This window comes from Chelon labrosus (assembly GCF_963514085.1).
Source record: "Chelon labrosus genome assembly, chromosome: 8".
In the NCBI taxonomy this organism is placed as follows: domain Eukaryota; kingdom Metazoa; phylum Chordata; class Actinopteri; order Mugiliformes; family Mugilidae; genus Chelon; species Chelon labrosus.
In genome coordinates this window covers 18,114,596-18,138,091 of record NC_140358.1, presented here as the reverse complement: position 1 = coordinate 18,138,091, position 23,496 = coordinate 18,114,596, and positions in this window count along the sequence as shown.

The following is a 23,496-nucleotide window of genomic DNA, read 5'->3' as shown; positions in this document are numbered from 1 at the left end:
AAGTCAGAATGTATCATCTACTCTGTGGCAGAAACCCAAGCAGCGGGAAGCAGTTGAAAGGTTCGCTAATATGATGTTTTGCTGCTTGTTTCTTTTACTGCAAGGTCATCATAAAGATAAAAATAATCCCCCGTGACAAATTTGTTTTCAAAAGGTTTCACTCTGCTTCTCTATCATGCTGCCCGATAGTGCTGACTCCAATGGAATGCTTTGATCGGGGCCTGATGTATTACCCTGTCTTTCCTGTAATTCAAATGCCTCCACCACTTGTTTTGGGGAGGAACATGAGAGTGTGAAACGGTCCTTCGGGAATCCTACCGAAGGGCTTCTTTATTCCCAGACATTTGCTGAGGCATGTCAAATTTCTAATCTGATGAAAACCCGCGTGCAAACACTTGCCAATGGAAGGTAATTGTGCAAATGAAAATGCACATGTGGCTGGTGGGAGGGGCCATTTGTCGGGGGGCGGCTTGGAGCGGCAATTTGCGTGTCTTGGACCGAGTTCAGATGATGCTTCAAGCACCGTTGATAGATTTATCTAGAATATGACCGCATCCATATGTAAGACACAAGCCAGAAGAAATGATCCACTCATTGAGACGTAATGACTCGCTGAACTACTGGCTTTGTGTTCAGGCTCTAATGGAGCTTCTGAACAATGTTTACATTATTTCTTTTTTTGCTTAGTATCCCACTCTCCATAATTTCGAAACAGGGCAAATTGCAGAACAGAAAGAAGACCCGAGAAGTTGCACATCGTTAATAACAGACGACACATTCCCTGGCAATTTGCTTCAAAGATTTGCGTGTTGATTTAGACCAGAACCAGTTACAAAATGTCCAATTATGCGGTATGCCTGTAGGAAACACTGCCATATGTAATGAGCAAGAGTTCAGAAAGTGGTCTCAGCCCGATTTATATATATAATGCGAACACTAACAAGCTGTCAGTAAATCTAACACACTGTAGACGATGTGTTTGGAATAGACGTCAGACACACGGAAATATTCTAAAGTGTTAGTTAACTTCATTTGATTATAATTGTTTTATTGTCTGTGTGTATAAATAAGACTTTAGTTTTAACATGAAAACAAAAAAAAAAGGCTTCAGTGAAAGCTTATTAAAATAAAATGCACATCCTTCCTGTGCTTCGACCGCATCTTATCCTTTTTTGGGCTAATGGCAAAATCACATACAACCTAATGGCTCCAAGGCTTGACCGCTCTTTTGTTGGTCCTTCAAAACAAATTTGGCTTCCTTCATACACTTCTTTTATAAAATATATATATATATATATATATATATATCAAAAAAGAGAGAGAGCACAGAACTTAAAAGGTGCTTTGAAGCCGGAGCAAGGGACACAAGCCTCTGCTTTTTGTTGATCAATACCATTTTGAAGCCACTTCCTCTTTAATGGCTGGTCGATCAGTGTCAGCAAAGCATAAACCTTTGCATTCCGCTTTTATTGAAAGTAAACTGATAAAGCTAACATTTGATGATGCTCAGTACTCCTTCAATTTAGTAGAGCCTACTGTACAGCTGTTCAACTAATGCCGTGCGATTTAACAATTCCCAGCAAAAAGGTCAGTTTTCTTGTAGACAGTGGTTTCTAATAAGCACACTACTGATACTGCAGTGGTTTTGAATGATTGTCGGTTTGAATTGCTTTCTGTAAAAACACGTCTGACTCAGACCCGACCTGCCCAGACAGAAACGTTCAAATACTTGGTTGCGTTGTTTTCACGACCTTCGTGTGAGCACGTATTAAGGCCTCAACAACCCACGCCTAAACTCATTCCAGATTTCATGCGCCGTGACGTACGCTGGCATTTTACATATCTGAACCCGTGGACGTTTGTCACATTTTGTCACTCACCGTTTAAAAATAAATAAATATAAAAAAACAAGGTGATGAAAATTTCTGTTGTCCGTTGCCAAGCAACTGTGGGTTCTCAGGAGGTAGACCTCTTCAAAAATAAGCATCAGGAGTCCTGTGTCAAAAACACAACCTCACTAGTTCAACTTAAAGACAGTTTCATGCTGAACATTCAAATCACTCTTTACATACGGATCTATTCTGGAGTTTACATGAGCATACATTGTGGGCTACAGATACCACCTCTCTTTCTGTTTGTATTTCATTATCTCGCTGTAAAACCAAAGAATCTCTCTCTGTCCCCGTGTGTGTGTGAGAGAGAGAGAGCGAAAGGGAGTTCTTTGCTTATCTCAACAACCTTTCATCCAATCTAATTCACACTTGGCGGGTGAATTGCTGAGGACCTAAGTAAGTGCATTGTCAACTCTGAAGTCGTCTGGATGAGCAGCACTTATATTTTTTTAAAAAAGTTTTTTCTGTCAAGCTTTCACAGTAGTGAGACACCTCATACAGGGCGGGCAAGGAACTTCATGACCCCTCTCCCCCATCCAACCGAGGCAAATTCTTCTCCACAGCAAGGTGTCAAAATGGTCCAAACTTGGCGGTACCTAAACAGGAAACCTCCTCAAAGGACCCCCATTATTGCCGTGCGTATACCTGTCTAATCTCAAAGTGTACGCAAAATGATTACCACCTTATGCTGAATAGGTTTTTGACAAAGCAAGCGACTAATAAAAGTTGAGTTTCTGTTTGATTACTAAGCAACGGCTGGCTCAGCCCTAATTAGGTCTGCTCCTCTAGCTGCTGCAGCAACGTGAGACGCCAAAGCAGGTCAAGCAAGCTGCTGTCTGAATTACACCGAATGCAAAGTATTATTAATTTATATTATAATGCGGCTGGATCTCTCAAATGCGCCCTGGGGTGTTCAAACCTGACTTTTATGTGATCGGATAGCCCAGATCGGATCTCAATGCAAGGTCTGAACAGGCCCATTGTCATTGTTAGGATGGACTCTGAGCAAGGCTGGGGCTTAGCACTGTTAGGATAGGCAACTATGCTAGCTGTACTGATCAGGACCCAAGAACACAGTGTCAAGCGTAAAGCCAAGAAAGATCCATCCTCTCTCATTCTGAAAAGGCAACGTTTGGTAAGAGCGTTGCAGTAGTTTCGATTACTCCACATTTATTACGATGATTGTCGGTCTGAATTGTTTTCTGTAAAAACATGTCTGACTCAGACCCGGTCTGCCCTGCTTTTGGAGAGACTCATGTATTGCAGAGCTTCACCAGACAGAAATGTTCAAATACTTGCGCTGCATTTGTGTGTTTTTAAGACCTTCGTGTGAGGACACATTTACAAGAACAGGCCTTAACAATCCACGTCTAAACTCAGTTCAGATTTCATGCGCATGACGTATGCTGGAATTTTATTTAAGCAAAAGCAAGCTGCTGTCTGAATTACACTGAAAGCAGAGCATTATTAATTATTATTATAATGTGGTCAGAGATCGGATCTCTCAAATGCGATCTGAATGCGTCCTGTCTTTTATGTGATCGGATTGCCCAGATCGGATCTCAACGCAACGTCTGAACAGGCCCATTGTCATTGTAAGGATGGACTTTGGGTAAGGCCGGTGCGTAGCACTGTTAGGGAAGGCAACTACGTATGTCATGGTAGCTGTACTTATCAGGACTCAAGAACACACAGTGTCAAGCGTAAAGCCAAGAAAGATCCGTCCATTCCTAAAAGGCAACGTTTGGTAAGAGCACTTCGATTACTCCACACACACACATATAGTATATAACGACAAAAGCTGGGGCTTGGTGATCTAAGAAAGGGCTCCAAAACAGTTTACGCTATTTAATTTCACGTTTCATATGTGCAAGAGTTTTCAGAAAGAACATTGGAATCGTAGACTCATCTGCGCAGAGCAGTTAATACCATCATCTGCGCAGACTTTTGCTTAGGTAAGCCTCTCTCCACTTTAGAAAACAAACAACAGAAACAAGAAAGCTACACTGGTACGACCGGGAAACGCTGCCGTCTTCTAGAGTGATGGCAGCGTTGCCGCGTAGACATATTGCAAAGGCAAGCTCTTTGAGCGGGCTATTTCATCGGTAGTAAATGGTTTTCAATCTCTCTTGACTTGAAACGTGCCACACTGCAGGAAATGAAACATGGTACTTACATCTATGGCCGACCAAGACGACATTCACCTTCGAATAATTTTATGTTGTGCCGTACATTTTAGAGTCTGAGTGCACATTCACTTAAGAGACTCGTAATAGCACAACAAAATTGATCAACTCTCATAGGACCTTTAAGGGGAGCTTCTGGTTCATGTTTTTGTTTTGTTTTTTTTCTGTGCAGCTGTTTCACTGTGAATCCATAACGGTCATATAAAGGCCACCACACAGAAAAACAAGGCTGCAGCAAAATTCACTGAAAAATGGTTTTGGAAAGGTGGCTGTTATAAAATCAGTCAGGTATTTCTTTTTCTTTTTAATAACCATTTTTAAAAAAACAGAATTGCACATCTAATCTAAAATCTTTAAGCTATTCAATTAACAAACACCACATTTATTATTTACATTTTTTGCTGCTGACACATACGTGACATATAGGCTGAGTGTGCAGGTGGGCATTAAGGCACGCTACGACAGCACACATGCTTACTGATGGATGTATAATGGCTGTAGCGAGGACTGACCATGTGACCTTTCAGCTTTAAGAAGGCCTCTCTAACCACAAGGACCCTCCACTACCGCAACGTCCATAAACCTTGGCCGAGGAATTTCTAACTCAGTGAACAATCAACCGAAAGTGCGCACGATCGAAGAAGGTTAGCCAAGCGGCAGCACCGCAAGACCTCCCCGGAACTTGTGGCGCTGTCAGTGATGTGTTTCAGTAGAGCTGACAACATACTTAGGTGTACTTATCTCAGAGAACATCACGGCAAGAGGAGATAAGAGACTTGAGTTCTGTCCTCATTTTCCAGTTCATTTTTCATTTCCCCCTACCTCTCTCTCCCTCTCTCTCTCTTTTCTCCACTCGGCTTTTCACTAGCTCTGTGGTGGATTGTTGAATTTCCCCTCCTCTAGCTATCATCCTCTATGAGTTGGCAGAATTTTTCACACAGCTTTTGGCCTGAGATCAGTGAAGCACCTTGGGCAGAGTACGAAATATAGAACTGGGACGCGGAGACAGACACAACCTCCCGCAGCAATCTCCTCCCAAGCAATTTTGATAGCAGGGGTGGCAGCGTGGGTTATTCCCTCTGTAATACACTATGAGGCCCTAAGCTTGTTCCCTGCACAGCAGAGAGCACTTGCTTCCCTCTGCATGACTCTCTCGACAGTCAGACAAACAGACATCCAATCTCCAGTTTGGGTGATTACGCTGCTATTGACCATGACCTTATCATTCATGTGTAGTCTGCGTGAAGGAATTCAGCGTCGACGGGGACGGGACGGGGAAATTTCCAGTGCTGCTGGTGATCATTTTGCTTTACAGGTGCCCTGACAGGAAGGAAACAAAAAGAGAACGAATCTCGCCGCTTACTCTTTAAACCTAGGTGGGCTTCCGGATGGACATTTAGCCTAACATTTGTGCCCGTTTTTGTTTTATTTTTACGGTCCACAAGTTATTCCATTGATCGGGCGGATAACAATGGACGCCTTCCAGTGAAATATGAACTGCCAGCGAGAGCAGCTCGGCTCTCTCATTATTAAAAGCTTCCTCGTCCATCCAAGCCATTTGTGACGCTGTGGTTAAGGCCAGTATTGACACTTTACGTGCTTGAATCATGTTTGGGAGGGACAAACAAATCTAGACTATGTGTTATTTAAGCGCTACAATAAGCTAGTCTAAGTTATTCACAACAAGCAGAATCTCATCTGTGATGGCCTGCAGATAAGAGAATTAATCCATGCCACACTGTAATTCACATGAGCACTTCTCCCTTTGTTAAAGAATCCAATTACCAATAACCTGTGATATTTTTTTACAAAAGAAGTTGCTGGCTCAGACTCTAAGAGGGAATGAGTTACACGGAGGAATGTTATTGTTTCAAAAAGAGGCTTTAAATTTGTGCTGCTCAGTGCAAATGAATGCCTTTGAAGTACAGCGATCTTAGAAAATTAAGAATCTCGGTTTCTTCTCTTTTTTTTTGTTGCATGAATTAAACTGCGAGCTTCAAAAGTTGGCACAAAAAGAACCTAGATGAAATAAATCACAAAGCCGTTATGTTAACGGTCAAAGACGACAACAGCTATCTAATCTTGTGAACCGTTTTCGACGGAGCTAAAAAAAAAAAAAATGAAGAGCCAGGAAGTAGTGTCAGTCTTTTTTCGCATTAAATAGCATATTTTTGTTATTGAAGAGGAACCTCTATCAGGGATGTGCAGGCAATTACACCAAATGCTCCCATGCATGAAATCCCAGCTGGTTGTTATTGATAAATTTCCAAACACCTCCAAAGACTTTTCAAATTACCTCTCTCCCTTATTAAAACTTTACTCATGCATTTCATTTTTTACCACCCCCCTCCTCCGCACATCCCCCTTTTCTTTTTTCTTTTTTTTTTTCCAAGGGTATGTGACAGCGTTTTTCTGTGATAGTGCAAGAGCAAGCAGGAAAATATGCCCGGGAAAGGGAGGGAGAGAGAGACAGAGGAGGGCAGATAAAGAAAAAGAGGGAAAGGGGGAGGAAAAGGAGAAAGACTGTATGTAGGACTGCAGCGGCGGACATATGAACAGCATCCATTTATCTCCCCCGGGAGTACCGATGGACAGAGCTTCATTATTAGTAGGGAAGCCATAAGCCGAACATATTTGGAGTCTCTTCTGTATTCATGCTGCATACCTCTGCATTAACACAAGCCATTTCTCTTTACATGGCTGAATGAGATTCCCTTTAAAACCAGCTGAAGGTCAAAGGAATTGCTATACTCCAAGGATATACAAAATCTCCACTTCTCCCTCCTAAATATTCCCTTGCTTCGGTGTCATCTCTCAAGGGTGGATGTGCTTATTTGAAACGACATCTTAATTGCACTGAGCGGAGATGAATGGATCGCGTAAATGCAAATGAATAAGTAAGAACAGTTGTTAAGTTATTTATTTAAAACATCCTTCGACACGTGCGGTGCGTTCAGAGGTTTTTAAAAAACAAGAACGGCACTTAACGAGGCGTCTTTTGGCGCCGAACGCGTCGGAAAACACTTTTCAATTAGCAGACAATTGCAAAAAAGAAAAAAAACACCACCCCCGCTGTAATCACGCCGCACATTTACTATAAAAGAGGTGACGAGACGCATTTACCGGCCCTTTCGACTCTTGTTTCAGTAAACCATTTATCCACGCTGCCACGGGACGAATTCGTCTTTCTTCTCGCCAAACACAGAAAACCCTCTGATTGCGTGAGATGTGTGTTTTGCGGTTTGTAAACGACAAGACTGACCGTCAGTGCAGGGTTCCTGCATTTGGTCTGACATCATTTCCAGAACGCTCAAGCAGACCATCACGTCTCCGCTTTTGAACCCATCTTGACCCCCCCCCCCCCCCCCCCCGCCCCCCCCACACACCTAAGCCTGACAGATAAGAACGTCCCCACCCATGAACGCATTTAAATGTAAATGTGGCCGGGACCTTCATGAATAAAGACCCGGTTCTAACGGACGAGCCTTTATTAAGGTGTAATTAATCATCTCATTGGGCTAAAGATTAATAGCGAGGGAAAATTAAATGCATCTCCGCGCACTGCCTGGAGATTGACTTTGTAAGCTTCAGAAAAATAATGAAAGGTGCGATATGATTAAAATAAATGGCGCTGCATGTTGTTCGGCCCTCCAATATTTACAGGGTGTAAATATTTATTAGCCCTAAGAGACACCAGCCACCAGCCATCACGGCTACTTTAGAGAGAAGCAGATTTCCCCCTGATGGACGAGAACTTTTCCCTGAAAGCGTAATAATGGCACACGCTTTGATGTCAGATGCCTTGAAATGATACATAAAACAGCATCCCCTTTTCAACCCCCCTCCCCCGTAGGTGTCAGAGAGATGTACTGTACTTACAAGGGCCTGTTGGTTATGAATTACTTATTCCCTCTCATGTGCCCTCCTTCCAGTCCTCTGACATAAACCAACAGCCATAAAGTAAATGCACGGCGAGACCTTTCGCCCCCAATAGTGCACAGGCTACCGAGGGGCCATGGCAGCTCACACAGCAGCAGCAGCAGAACTAAGCGGCACCGGTGCCACGCAGCGACGCAAGGAGGCAGGCTGCCACTTCTGACTGGTCTGTGGGCTGCAGAGGTGCATATGAGGCGGGATTAGTATGCACCGGCTGTCTTGAGAGTCATGGTGGGGCATGGCGTGTTTCCTTACAAAGCACAGGTGGGAAGAGCGAGTGTTCTAACAAAAAGGCAGCCTTCCTTTGATGCTGTAACACTCAGACTGTCAACCAAACAATATGTCAGTTTCCTATTTCCTTCTTTTTCTTTTTTTTTTTTTCCACCGCCCTGGTATTCTAGATGCAGTGGGAGGCAGCGGGAAGCGGCGGCGATTGTCTGCTGTTGAGATGTTAAAAGGAGCATATGCATCTGTTGTGTGGGACAACAAGCTCTAACAAAATGAATACATTTTTTTTTTTAATCCTTAATTTACTGGCTGAGTTCACTAAGAACATATTCTTTTTCATGGTGACAATGCGGAGGATCACTAGCAGAGAGAACAGGAGTAAATCACGACTGCGTAGCTGGAAGCCATAATGGATTTTCCTCACCAGAAGCTAAACACCTGTGGCTCCAATTATATAAGTGTTCTTTTTCCAAGTTTTATAGAAAAGACAAGGGCGACGTTTTTATTAATATATTACAATTCTACTGCATATAGTACTGCCCCACCAGCGACCAGCAACCACACTGCAAACACTGCTCTTGGCGTTTGCCCATATCTTTAACTCCTTCTGCGGCTGGCTTGCTTTGAGGCGATATTTTTATATTAGAGAGGCGCTCTGATTCATGTTTGACCTCTCCGCCACACCGGCCCCTTCGAATGCAGCGCTGGCAGAATAATAAATGCTCTCGTTGGTTTAAAAATTGTGAATTTTCATGACTGCTGGTGAGTAAATTCATAAAACGCTCACGTAGGTAGATGTAATGTAAAAGAAGCATGAAGAAAGGCCACTACCGGACGGACGCCTCAACATTAGCTGAAAGTGAAATTGGAATTTTCCCGGTGAACACGCCTCGGCTAATTTGCATGGCTCGTGGTGTTTTTGAATGCTATTTTTGTGCATGTGTTGAGGACTATTTCCAGGTTCTAGCAACGCTTTATCCTCCAACTGTATCAGACAGGACACCATCAGAGCAAATGGGATTAATAATTTACAGTATAAATTCTTCTTGAAGGTCATACGTGACATGATCCATGAGATAATGTCTGCAAATAATGACAGGAGGAATATTTTTCACCTTGCTTCCGTCGTAACCTAAATGTATGCGATGTATAAAATCTATGTTAAATGCCGTGTCTCATAAGTGACTGCTTGAATCTAATGAAAGCAGACACCAGATTGCATGTTGCATCGCTGGTGCACTCCATTTAACATGAGCTGACAGACAGATTGCACTCGGTTTTATACGCACCCTTTATGACAGCGTCCTTTACCATCCAGCAAACATAATATCACGTCGGTACTTAGCACATAGTTTTTGTTGAATAGATTTACCACTTGACCTTGGGACAAGGTATCATATATTATGCTGTTACCTCTGCAAAAATTAAATGTACGTGTTTGTCCTTGTATCAACCATTAAAGTTACAGCTGTTGATGTTGTGTTGCTAATGTGCTTGGGTGGAAATAATTACGCTGAACCACAAGTGCAAGCAATAGATGTAATGAGGGATGTTCTGTACTTTGCTGTACATGATTGCACCGCTAGCTGTTTGTGCGATAAGGTCTCCGCGGCCCCCTGGCACCGCACACACCCCCGCCCCCGCCCTACTGTTGATTCATGTGAAGGGGTGACATCTTAAGGCACGTACCTGCTGAGTGCTCCTCCTCGCATCCGATATTTTTCCTTCCATATACACAAAACTATGTTGTCAAGCTACATCAAGCTGCATGACTTCAGACCAATGTGCCTGCTGCGCAAAGACTCCGGTGTACGTCCCTATTCCCACTGCAAAAGCGCCGTGTCGCATTGTCAGATCACATCATCGTGGGCATATGCAGTCATACATTAGTTACACGAGGGTATACAGAATCTCTGATTCCTGCAGTTGCTCTCATCTCCCAGGGAGCCCTTCCCGACCTACAACCAAGTGTGACTGGTCATTGGTGAACATCAAGAATACAAATCCATGAGCTGGTAGGTTCCGTTTCGATTTGTTCCAGCTAATTCCAACATCCACTGGAAATTTCATCTGACACCAAAGCTTTTTTTAAGAAAGGTCATCATAAGCGTTTTTCTAACAGTCGTTCTTATATATGTTGTATTTTATTGTTTGTGCTTCTTGCTACTCATAGGTTGTACAGCATATCTCTTCAGTGATTCCTTCTCCTTAAGTGATCCAGGTTTTATTTAATTTCTATCTCTGCACATGAAGGAATTTCTCTGCCCACATGTGCGCGTGTCTGTTTTTTTGTTTTTCCTAACATCCATTCATCAATTACCCACTCGGTGAGTGAACTGCTGGGGACCTAAGTAAGTGCATCATCGACTTTGAAGTCGGCTGGATGAGCGGTACTCATATTTTGGCTGGATGCTTTCGCTGGATAACAGGACAGGCAGGCAACGGCAGGAGTCCAGGACTGAGGAATTACCAAGTAGTGTCTCAAAGTATGCCAAACGCAGTGACCAAAACCCTTTCCCCTTAAACGACAAATGAGAGATTTGCTGTGGTATCTCAAGATCTCCACAAAAGAGGTGCACTTATAGCTACCTAGGGATGTGCACCAGATGGGTACATCCATAAGTAGGATACTGGTGGGTACTTTGCTGTCCTCTGTGTGTGTGTGCATCTGTGTGAGTGTGTCCAGCAGCTTTCCATTCACGGACTGGCACTCATTGTGTACATGCAAACATACTGACACCAAATGGAATGTAGTTTTTGACACATTATAAGCTGCCCCACTATATATTTGATCACTGTGGTGGTTATATCAAAGGTTCCGTTTGATTACCTAGCAATGGTTGGTTCAGTTTCCATTAGCTCCGCTCCTCAGGCTACTGCTCCAGTGTGAGCCAATATTTGGTCAAGCAAGTACTGTCTGAATTTTGTTGTACCTAAGCTAATGTTTTCATGGTAAGAATGGCCTTTGAGCAAGCCTAAGGTTTAGCTTTGCTAGGAAATGCGACCATGTCATGCCAGGATGAGTGTCAAGTGTAAAGCTGGAAGAAAGATGAAAACTGCAACTGTCCCATTCTATATTGCCACATTTTGAATGGGTACTTCAGTAGGATACACACTGAATCACTTGATTAATGAGAATATCAAGTAAGTTGCTTGGAGTGCAAAAGTCATCGTGAATTATCCCCCCAGTTCCTTGTACTCTTGGGAGAGATTTACCGTCTTTCAGCATGTTTTCTGACCCAACCTGACAGCGCACTGATGTAATCTATGTACAATACCTATACACAACTACAATATATAGAAATACTTGTCAAAATGGGGACAAGACACAAAATCAAGCCAACAGATAGCTTTGAAGGTTGGGTTGAAACATTTCTTGACTGTAGGACATGAATGGAAGATGCCTCAGTTTGGATCTTTGATGCTGCGCAACAAAGACGGCAGCGAATACCTTGTTCTGCTGAGTGTAGATTCAGTGCTCCCCTTGGGACACTGGCCTCCTCTGAATCTACTTCCATTGGAAATGCCCCAAGGGAACCCTTGGGATGATAAAAGAAATTCTACCCTAAAGCAGACAGATGTCCCAGTCACCTTCAGCTCTGGGAATCATTAGATAGCTATTCCTGCTTTGAAGAACATATACATGGATCAAAAGCACAGCGGAATGGCTTGGACTCCTAAGGCTTCCTTTGATGGTGCATTTAGATATGTATAGGGGAGGTCAAACAGCTATTTACTGTGTTCTTTTTCCTGTGAGTGCAGAGAGATTTTTTCCCCCTGAGTGTTTTATTGGATAAAAAGAACTTCTAACTTTAGAGTGACAAACAGTATGCTAAGCAGAACATGTGTCTGATTTAGTGAAATGTAAGAACCCAAGATCCTAAATGGCAGCAGTGGTGTACTCTCAGTTTGTGAAAAATGGAAAAATCTTATCTTTTACCTTGAGTGAAGCCGTGACTGCGGGTAAGCTGAAATCTCTCACTTCTGCTCCGGCCTCCTTGAGATAAAGACTCCAAAGTCAATCTGCCCGCCACTGATCACTGCCTATAAGCCACTTTTATCCTCATTCAAGTGACCGAGAATCTAAACCAGAAGTTCATTCTTCCACCCTCACAAAATAAAAAAACATACATCACTAAACTAAAAGCTTAACCTCCAGCTTGAGTGGTGCCTTTGAGCTTAACTCTGGAAAGCTGACATATTCACATCGAGAAAAGCTGCAGTGGAAAGGACAGGAATCACGGAAGTGTCCACAAAGTATCATTTGATGATGAACTGCTTTGAAACACAAAGCACTACACTAAAATGTGTACTGTTATCGCCTTCTTCTGACCGTTTGTTTGTGCAACCTGAAAATATCTCAGAAACTAATGGCTGCTTTGGCATGAAATGTGCTGTGCACATCCATGCTCCCAACAGGGAGAAACATATTGATTTTTGAGACCCGACTTTCCTCAAAAGCCACCTAGAGTTCAAACTTAGCCTGCTCTGGTGGCACCATGCCTGGTTGTTAGCACTGGCTCACAGCAAAATACCCTCCATTTTTAACTCCTCTCAGGTTAACTGGAGGGATACAGAGTGCATGTTTATAAAAAAGAATCTTACTCCTGCCTTTTACTTTCCCGCTAACCTAACATTTGGCAGTGTTACCAGTGCCTTTGAAAGCTGAGAATCTTTCATTTATAAAGATTGAATTTAAATGCAATTTGAAGTGTTGTTTACCCTTACTGTGTATTTTTACATTGATCATAAGAAACAGAAGGCATAGTCAGTCTGCTTGTATGAAGGTTACAGTGTATTAATGTCTTTGTGGACCAAAGCAATAAACCAACACACCAAAATACAGATGAATGGTGGAAAACAATGCCCGGGTGGTTTGAGAAGTTGTGTTTCTATTCCCTTTCTTCTCACTATGAAAACTTGGTATTGACAGGAGTTCAACAACCATAAATAAAGCTCTGCACCAAAACAAACCAAATGTTTCTCTTTACAGGCCTAGAGGATTTACAGGCCTAGAGGATGATTCCCAAAATGTTTAAACTGGGAGTGTAACTTTACATATAATTATATGACTATTCTGTCATCAAAGTGTGTTCTGTAAGAAAACAGTATTCACTGCAAAGTTACAACTGAGAAAAGCTTTCTCATTAAGAACCAAATCGACACACAAGCGTTGACCGTTTAATTCCCAGTTTTGTTTTTAAAATGCGGTAAGGGATATGTTTGAGTATTAGGAGATTAATTAATTATTGTTGGGCAGTGGGTAATGGCATGGAACCAAGGGTGCTGCTGTTGCCTACAGAAAAATGACCTTTGTTTGTTTCTCTGTTGTGAAGTGGCAAGAGAGCAGACCAGTGGTTTTCAAAGTCTGTGCCCCTGGGTCATGGAGGATTCTGAATATTGCCAAAGGGTAGCCATTAAAAAAAAAAAAAAAAAAAAATCTGTGGATTTTTAAATTGACAAAATGTAATGTGCTTCACACAGGGCAGTGATTCAAAAACAGTCACTCTGTGTACAGAATGTCCAGGGCACATATGCAAATGTTATCTATAAAACACCTGCCCTGCAATTTTAACAATTTTTAAGCAGTATCTGGACATCAACTGTTTTAACTTTGAACTGGTGAAAAGCATTTAGAAAAAAACACCCCCAGGGTTGCCCAAAACGTTGATCATGACTGACCAGTAGATCGTGAAGGTGATGCGGTTAGATCACGTGCCATTGAAAAAATGTTTTAGATGTTATTCTACCATTTAGCTGTTGCACCTCCAGAACGAACAGCAAGACAAACTTCCATCTTCTTTTTTTAAAACGTTTTATCGTAACATGCCATCAGTTCAGCGGCACACATCCACAGCCATGCACAACATCAACAGCAGCAACTCAAGCCTACTGTTGTTCTCTAGCCCACACGCCAAAAAAAGCACACCTGCCCTAAGCATTTGCGATTTACTATTTCATCAGTGTTTTGTTTTGACCATCGAGTCTGCCCATCATGCTGGATGCTGAAAGATTTCTTATAAGAAAAACCAGACTGTTTATCAAACCCTGGTTGTCACCTTGTGTGTTTAATCATCACGGTGAAAGTCATTCTTTAACCTATCACCTCGGAACTGAGCCCAGCTCTTGTTTTTGCTGACACACTGAAGGTCACGTTGAGATGAATTGCTGGGTCCATAAACTGTGCAACTTTGACACCACAGTGTGTGTGCGTGTGCGTAAGTGTGTATCAGCTTTGTAACTTGATGTGAACATGTTGCCCGGGAGATGGCCTGAGCCAAATGTTTAGTCACAACTTGTTATTAACACTTTAATCATGTCAGCTCCTCTATTAAAGACAAACACTTCAAATGAATTCAAGGACATTTCGAGGGAAATTTAAGAGAGGCTTGATCAATTACAGAGAGGACTACGGGACCTAGCGACAGGGTTCTGAAAGAAATACTTTGAATAATCTAATCAACGAGGTCTCTTACAATTATTGACATAAAATATGATGAACACTTCCAAGAGATTGTACAATGCAAATGGGAAAGTCCAAGCAATGTGCTTAGTGTATTTTCCAGAGGTCCACTTGCAATTAAAGATGTGTGGCATGCAGGGACACCAAGGCAATGTGCTGTAATCATCTGAGATAATAGACACACACACGATGCTGGCTAGGTTATCATCCTGGCAATTATTACCTCTGTAGTGCACGAGGTCTAGCGTTACACGCTTCTGCAACCAGCACCTGACCCCTCGCCCTCCTTCAACCCCACTTCAGTGCAATGGAAAACCACTAGACACGGGGTGTGAGAATGAGAGAGAATAGAGGGAAAAAGTGAATAAAATGCCTGATAACTCACATGCGCAGGGTTAACCCAGACTCGTTCTGAAAGCTAAGCGAGTGCCACCTTTTTTATTATGGAGATCCATCAAAAGCATTAATTCACTCTTCTTTTTGCCAACTCAGACTTTAAAGTCAAGACATTAAGACTGAAAGACTGCATTTCATAAATTTCTCCTGAAAGTCTAAAGATATGAATTTTGGAATGTGCTTTCCAGGTTCACATCACTGTGTCCTGTATGGAGAGGTATTTCCGAAGTTAAAGGGGAACTACTGGTTTTTACGACCTGGACCTTATTTCTGGCATAAAATACAATCGTTTACTCACCCATATAACTTTGGTGTCATTTGGAGTCATTCGGATGATATTTAGATCTGCGTATATCCATATAGTGGGAGTGACTGGGGCACCGAAATGCAGCCTCTAAATAACGCATTATCTGCTGCGAAACGAGTTCATTTCACCAATATTTTGTTATGATACGCTAGTGCTATTCCCCGTTGAGTCTGGAGTTACCTGTTAACCTCTGACCTGGATGATGTCCTTTGCTGATGATGTAATTTGCTATTGCTAGTTTTTTGAGGCTGCATTGCGGTGCCCCAGTCACTTCCACTATATGGATATACGCGGATGTAAATATCTGACGAACGACTCCAAATAACACCAAAGTTATATGGGTGAGTAAACGATCGTATTTTACGCCAAAAATAAGGTCCAGGTTGTAAAAAACAGTAGTTCCCCTTTAACTCACTTTGTAAAGGCAGCTACTCGCATATCTATTATGGGTTAGTTTTACTTTGGCGATTTGTCGATCCAGAAAACAGTAATCTCTGTAAACAGATATCTACAATTTAGGCAAAGGACAGGCTTTGCGTTCTGACTGTGTTGGCCGATCATTAAGCTAGAACACTGATCAAGCAAATACCGTTACCAAAAACAATTTGGAGTAAACTACTTGTGAAACAATCCTGTCACTGCTTGACTTGTCTGAACTCCAGCTCCATTCCCAAGTCTCAAATTGCTAGTGAGAAGTGCAAACGATGACTGGCACACAGGAACAGAGAAGTCTAGGTCCAGATGTCCGCTGGCTACACCAGGACCCCGGCAACACCGGCCATACCCTCAGAAGCTAAGTCACCAATATGAGAACAATACAAAACTAACATGACTAAAGAGTTCTTCACCACATTTTCCTCCAGTCCAGTTATCACAGACATCTTGACACGCTTTTTCCAACCAAAGGTCCAAAGTGATGATGATATAACCCATGCAACAAACAAGAATCAAATCATTTATGAAAATAATAAGAAGATTAATATCCGGTCAAGGAAGTGTAAAAAAGGATGTTCTGTTTAAAATATGTTTGCAGTCATGTTTTGGCAGATACACGAAAGCCGTCTCTAAATTTACCAATTAGGTAACTGTGATAATAAAATTTATTTTAGGCCTTCAGGCCCTGTGCCAATTATAACTGCCCTTTCTAGTGCAAGAAAACAGTTTTGACCAGTCAGACTTTCTCACAGGAGAAAATGGGAGATCAGAGCATCCACACCAGACAAAGGAAAATATAATTATTTCTGCATCCTCCTTTCAAACTTGCGGAGAGTCAAGGGTACCTCTGCTGCCTCCAAATCCGGTCAGCTTCAAACCTACGCACCTGCAGCAGGCTTTGACTGTGAATTTATTTTTCTTCACACGACTACATTAACTCTTTAAAGTGTGTCTTGACTCACCGGGCCCACATGTCTACCTGAGAAAAATGTGTCAGTACTCAGCATTACACCAAACGCCAACCCAAACACTAGTTATTCTCTCCTAACACGATTCTGCCAAACACCCTCAGTGTCTGCACATAGTTTGCGCTGTCTAAATAGTTAAAATTAAATTACATTTGCATGACATACATTGTTATAACTCTGTGTTTTCATATGCGATACTGTGAAGATTAAAATTGAATTGTAGTAAATCTTCGTCTGGAAACAGACTGCCAGCTCTGTTTGCGACACCACTGCTGCTCTATCTCACAGTGTGACAATATAGTCGATCTCAAGGTGGGCTTGTGTCTACAGTTTATGATTGATTTTATCGCACCCTGTTAAAGGAATACTATAGTGAAAGGAGCAAAATAATAAAGCAGCATTCAGGTAGTTCAAGGAGTATAAAACCTTTCCTTTGAAGGTGAATGTAGTGATTATTCTTTTTGTGGATTCTCTGCAACTGCACAGACGCAGAAAAAAGAGAAGACCAGAAATATTTTCTAGATAAAATAATTCACTTGTATGAGTTTTACAATGTTTTTTTTATTTTTTTATTATTGTTCTTGGAAGAATTCTACTATTGAAAATAATTATCTGATAGAGCATGAAAGGAAAATGTTTATTTTTTTGCTGTAATTTGGTAAAACCTTTGTTTGCACTCTCAACAGAGCATGGTTCAGGTGCAGTTTCTTCATGTCTCTACTCGATTTTACAGCGCTGGGAAGTTTTGTGGACTCAACGGGGAAATAGCACTAGCGTTTAATAACAAAATATTGGTGAAATGAACGAGTTTCGCGGCAGATAATGCGCTATTTAGAGGCTGCGTTTCCGTGCCCCAGTCACTCCCACTATATGGATATACGCGGGGCTCCACTGGATCTAACTATCTTCCGAACGACTCCAAATGACACCATATGGGTGAGTAAACGAACGTATTTTATGCCAGAAATAAGGTCCAGGTTGTAAAAAAACGGTAATTCCCCTTTAAGCCTGACTTGTGTTTGGTCAAACACAGCAGAACAACATTCATTAGGGCATGGTCTGGTTTGGTTTTAATAAAAAAAAAAAATATTTGGTTAGGCTTCTGGATGGATCATCTGTTGGGTTGAAATATTAAATTGGTATGGGCTATAAAAAAGATTGTGATCATGAAATGCTGACTCGCGGTAAGAATATGCAACTGCTAGAGGCTTTTGTAATTTTTGTAATTTTTGGACATTTGCTGCAACAACTGTTGTTACCATTTTGCTTCGGGACAGTCTCACAACAACTCTCCATGCTGTTCAAACGCCGATTTGAAGACACAAAAACTGCTTTGATTATAACATATTTCTTATAAATTCCCTCGTGCCATGTTATTCTTTTATTTTACATACTCTCTGCAAGAAGATTGCGCAAAGATCAAAGAATAGCAATGTAAAGGAAGTTCATACAGACAGAACAGATGCAGTGCTTCAGCAGCCAGGAGCAAAGCTCAATATTGCTTAAATGCTGGTGAAACAAATGACTGCCAATGCAACTCTACACCTTTAAGTGAGCGTAGCAAATACTGAAAATGCTCGCCACGGACTTGTTAAAGTGGAAGGTGTGCATGTTTGTTTTTGTACTTTGTTCAGTAACAGCTTGATGCTAGACAGGAAAATAGTCTTTTGCATCCACAGAAAGACCACAGCTTTGTCAAAAACAACAATCAACATCTGCCCTTACTGCCCCTTAAACTGCCAGACCTGTCCAGGTGACGATCACCTTAGCTGTCTGCAGACTGGAACAATCTGTAAGTCCTCGCCCCTGGATGGTGGACAGGTGTCACCGACTGCTTACTTGACATTAGTGTCAGTCGGGAGCAGCTGGTTCTTATCACACCTCCAACCAAGAGTCCCTCCAGACTCTGCTACTCCTCCTGTTTGAAATAAGTAATGCATTGTTTGATCTCCAAGTATAATCCAGCCTCCAGTGGAGAGAAACTGAAGTTAACAGTAACAGACAAATTAGCAGTTCAAGGTTTGACTGGTAATGGAGAAGCTGCTGGAAGGAAGGTTTTTCATGCTGCAACCGCGAGTGAATTACACTTACATTTTTGATTTGAAGTGTAAGTAGAAATATTGTCAAATCCAATAAAATAATCACCCAAAGCAAATGGGTTCTCATTCTGAAAAAAGACACAACTCAAGCTCTGAAGTGTGTCTACTGAACGCCATAAATGTCAAAGATGTTTGTAATGTCTATAAAAACTAGCGACATAGATTACAAATGTTACTGCTACCAGTCAAAGTAGGAAAATGCCGAACAAAGCTCACATAAGAATCGGAAATCTAACTAGGATATTTAGAGAATGTGCTCATGGACTCTTCAGCCGAAACCTCACATGTCTTATATGTGGGTCGAAATGTGACTCACACTCACCGAAAAAGGTGGGTGCAGCGTGAATTCTGCATTTTTTTTTTACAGTCTTATTTTCAACTATGAAGGACGACGCGTCACAGCCTACACACTTTTGACTGGTGCTGTAGGTAACAGTGCCGTCCCCTGAGGCAGCCCTTTACCATTCACTGCTCTCAACACACTGCTCTCGACACAAACTAAGCGTGGCCTGTCCTTGTAGTCTGTAATCCAGGAAGCGACACCTCTGTTCGAGTGCATCACTTAGCATCTCTCTAAAGGGAATGGGATGAATTACTCCTGGCTTCCCCTAATATCCTTCACATGGTTAATAAGCGTACAGGACATGCTCGTTGTCCACTTCTGTTACTAACTGTACTTTAATCCATCTTTTTTGAGTGTTGAAATTTTACTGTGCCATTTGGATTTGCATTGTGTAAATACAAAATACATATATAGTGGGAGTGATTGGGGCACTGCAACGCAGCCTCTAAATAACGTGTTAATTTCACCAATATTTTGTTATGATACGCTAGTGCTATTCCCCGTTGAGTCCGGAGTTACCTGTTATCTATTCGCGGACCTGCAGCGGTTTGTTGTTCTTTGGCCAGCTGTTCCTCTCCCTGCCTCCACATCCTCCTTTCAACGAGTTCCTCATCCGTATACTCTGCCTCAAAACGGTAAGGACGTCCATCATAAACAAAGTCGTTGTCCATAACCTCAGAATCGGAAAAATATTGAGCCATGTTGCAAAAAACTAGCAGTAGCAAATTACAGGTAAACAAGCTGCGTGGGGTGGGTGCGGAGCTCAGAGATGACATCATCCAGGTCAGAGGTTAGTAGGTTAATCTACAGACCCCGGGAGATAACAGGTAACTCCAGACTCAATGGGAAATAATGATGTGTTATTTAGAGCGTTTCGGTGCCCCATTCACTCCCACTATATGGATATACGCGGATCTAAATATCTGACGAACGACTCCAAATAACACCAAAGTTATATGGGTGAGTAAATGATCGCATATTATGCCAGAAATAAGGTCCAGGTTGTAAAAAAACAGCAGTTCCCCTTAAATAACAGAATGCTATTTGTTTCCACATATCTACATGTCTCCTGTCCCCCACTGTCTAAAAGCCCAGTTTGCTCTTGACTGGTCAGCTCCAATGGCCAAAAAATTAGTGCACGCCTCCAAGTGCAGGATGGATTATCAACATTTTGAAATAGTTTTACAGGAAATTCCAAACTCAAAAATATTATTACGAACATTTTTTGTCAAAGTGGTGCAAGACATTGCTTTATGAAAACCTTGAATGATTCATGGAGACTTGCGGTTGGCTTTTGTGAAAGAAAAAAACAAACAGACGAAAAAAGTCTGCAACCACTGGTTGGTTATATGACAACATAGGAAAATCTAAACCACCAAGTAAAGTCTTCCTCTTGTTTCTTGGTCATATGCAGGGCCATAAGCTAGCTAAGGATATTTTCATGGATCTTTAGAAAGGGAGAACTGAACCTTATCAGTGGCTCATTGCTGTGGGCCCAGCCGCCGTGACTAAAACTGCATACAACCGGATACACAGAGTGCATTCATAGTCTTGTGTGTACAAACATAAGTGTATTTCATGAATGCTTAATTTGGGCACGACAGTAAAATTAAAGGAGACCTTGTGCGCACTTATGTAACCATGCAATCAAAGAGGCGCTCTTCGAACAGACAGGGGAAGAAACGGAATGATTTTCTTTGAACAGCATGATGGATCATTGCTAAGCACTGCTGTGCCAGGCGCTCCAGACTGTTTCCTTGCCTTCTGCTTGGTGCATGCTAGGACATCATCGCTGTCAGCCTGATCATGAATAGTAGGTTTTGCAAAAGGGATCAAGGCATGAAACTTCGACAAGAGACTCTGAAATGCTGACAGTTTAGGTACACCACTGTCTATCTACACTACTGTTCAAGGGCAAAAATATTGTTCTTCCCATAAATAAATGAAAACACAACTGTTGATGTCTGCAGCAAAATGTCTGCAGCATACAGTATATGTCATCCAAATCAATGTTACATTAAATGAAATAAGTTCTTCTCAGAGGACTGAATTAAATTTGGATTCAATGATGTGCCATAGACCTTGAATATTCTAAATCTTAACTCATACTGTCACATCCAACTCTGCTGCAACTAGTCATGGTTAAATATTTCAGATTTTTGGGCCATTCCTGTTTTACTTTGAATGTTACTAAACTCTCTGTCATTTCATATGTCTTCACTCCCACCTTGTGGCTACTGCCCCTGATTATTAACCCCGCCCATATGTATCTCACCTGCGTTTCATTGTTCCATTTATATTTAGCCTATTTGTTCCCTTCCTTCTTTGCCAGTTCTCCTGGTCTTTGTTCTCCATGATTTTTGGATTTTGTCTTTGCCTGTTTTGTAATTAAAGATTTTCTAACCTCCATCTGGAGCCAGCTGTCATCGGGCGAGAGGCGGGGTACACCCTGGACAGGTCGCCAGTCTATCGCAGGGCTAACACAGAGAGACAAACAACCATTCACACTCACATTCACACCTAAGGCCAATTTAGAATCAGCTATGAACCTAACAAGCATGAAAACATGCATATATTCATCTCCCCAGTCGGTCGATGGATCCAAACCCAGAACCTTCTTGCTGTGAGGCATCAGTGCTAACCACCACACCACTGCGTCACCCCAAAAGTCGTTCAAAATTTAGAATATACTGTACCATGTTGACAAAATATTTTAGCTTTGCATTTATACGCACTTCATAGAGTTGATATGAAAGCTATGTGAACACACACACCCAGTGACAGGATAGCATGTATCTGTTTCTGTCCTCCTGTAAGTCCGATTCACTTTTGTTTTTATCTCAGTTTTGGTCTCCACCTCCTCCTGACAGAAATATGTGGCTTTGGCCACCTTCCTCCTCAACTCCTCCCCACACACACACACACTCTCTCTCTCTGACTCTTCTCCAGCTCACACACAACCATAGCACAGTCACACTCCCCTTACCCCCCACCCCCATACTCACATACCAGAGACTCTTGGTTGTTTTTCATTATTACCCATTCTACCTCGACTATAACTTGTAATATAATCCCTGTAACTACTGTTTACTGTTTACATTTGCACTTTAGTCACTTTACTCATACAGTGTGTTTACATTCTCCATGGACATTTTGGATAGTTATAACATGTATGGCATGACAACGTGTATATACTTTGTGTTTTGGATCTTGTTCTATTTCTGTCTTTTTTGCTCCTTAAAATGTCTGTACTTGCACGTTAAGCTGCTCACTTGTGCCTTAAATTGCCCCCCGGGGACAAATAAAGTTTTCTGAATCTGAATCTGAATCTGAATCTCTTTCATGCTCCTCTGCATTCACCAATCGTTCGTTAACTTTGTGTTGCCGGACGGTGGTTACCATCTTTAAAACCAAAATAACGAGATGGGAGACGTTGAAAATTCTACGCACAGCTAAGGGGACATGTTAATTCTGTTTGTCGCTAGAAGAAGCCCCTTTGACAAAAGACAGTCATTTAATACGATGTTACAATTACAAACATTCTATAATTTTTATTTCTATCAGTATATGTAGGATATACAGTATATTTTCAAATCCTTCATATACAACAGGTAGCTGTGGTACTCTAGCTTTATAAAAGGACGACCAGTTATAAATGTTCTTACTAAAACCACAAACTTCACTTTGAGAGTTTTTCTTCAACAAAATATTCATGTAAAAATAACGAAACATAGATTACATTGTTATTGAAAGTTAGATAATAATGCGGATTTCAAAATATCAATCGGATCTGAAATATTACTCAGTGAGGAACTAAAATATACGATATGCACACAGTAAATACTGTTCAGCTATAAACATGTTTCTTTACATGTAATGACTGGGCTGAATTAGAGGTTGGTTTTAATCTCGTAACAACAGCACTAGCATGGTTTCGCTTCAAAAGAACAACATGTGATAAGCTAAAAGGGTGCATTACACAAATGGAAATCTCCAGATGAATTAATGATGAAAAAAGATAATTTCTCTCAACTTCCCAGACTAGGGTGTTGAATAAAGCACATGTTTTCCGACATGAAGGAAAAGAAGTTGGCATTGAACTCTTCTGCTGCAAACGTTTCTGCTTCCAGATAATCACTTTCATGTTCATCATCATCATTAGTTGTATAAGCTGCAGAGTCTGAACCAAATGCTTTCTAGTGCCAGTATCGAACCAGCCCCTGAGACAGAACAGTAAACTTTC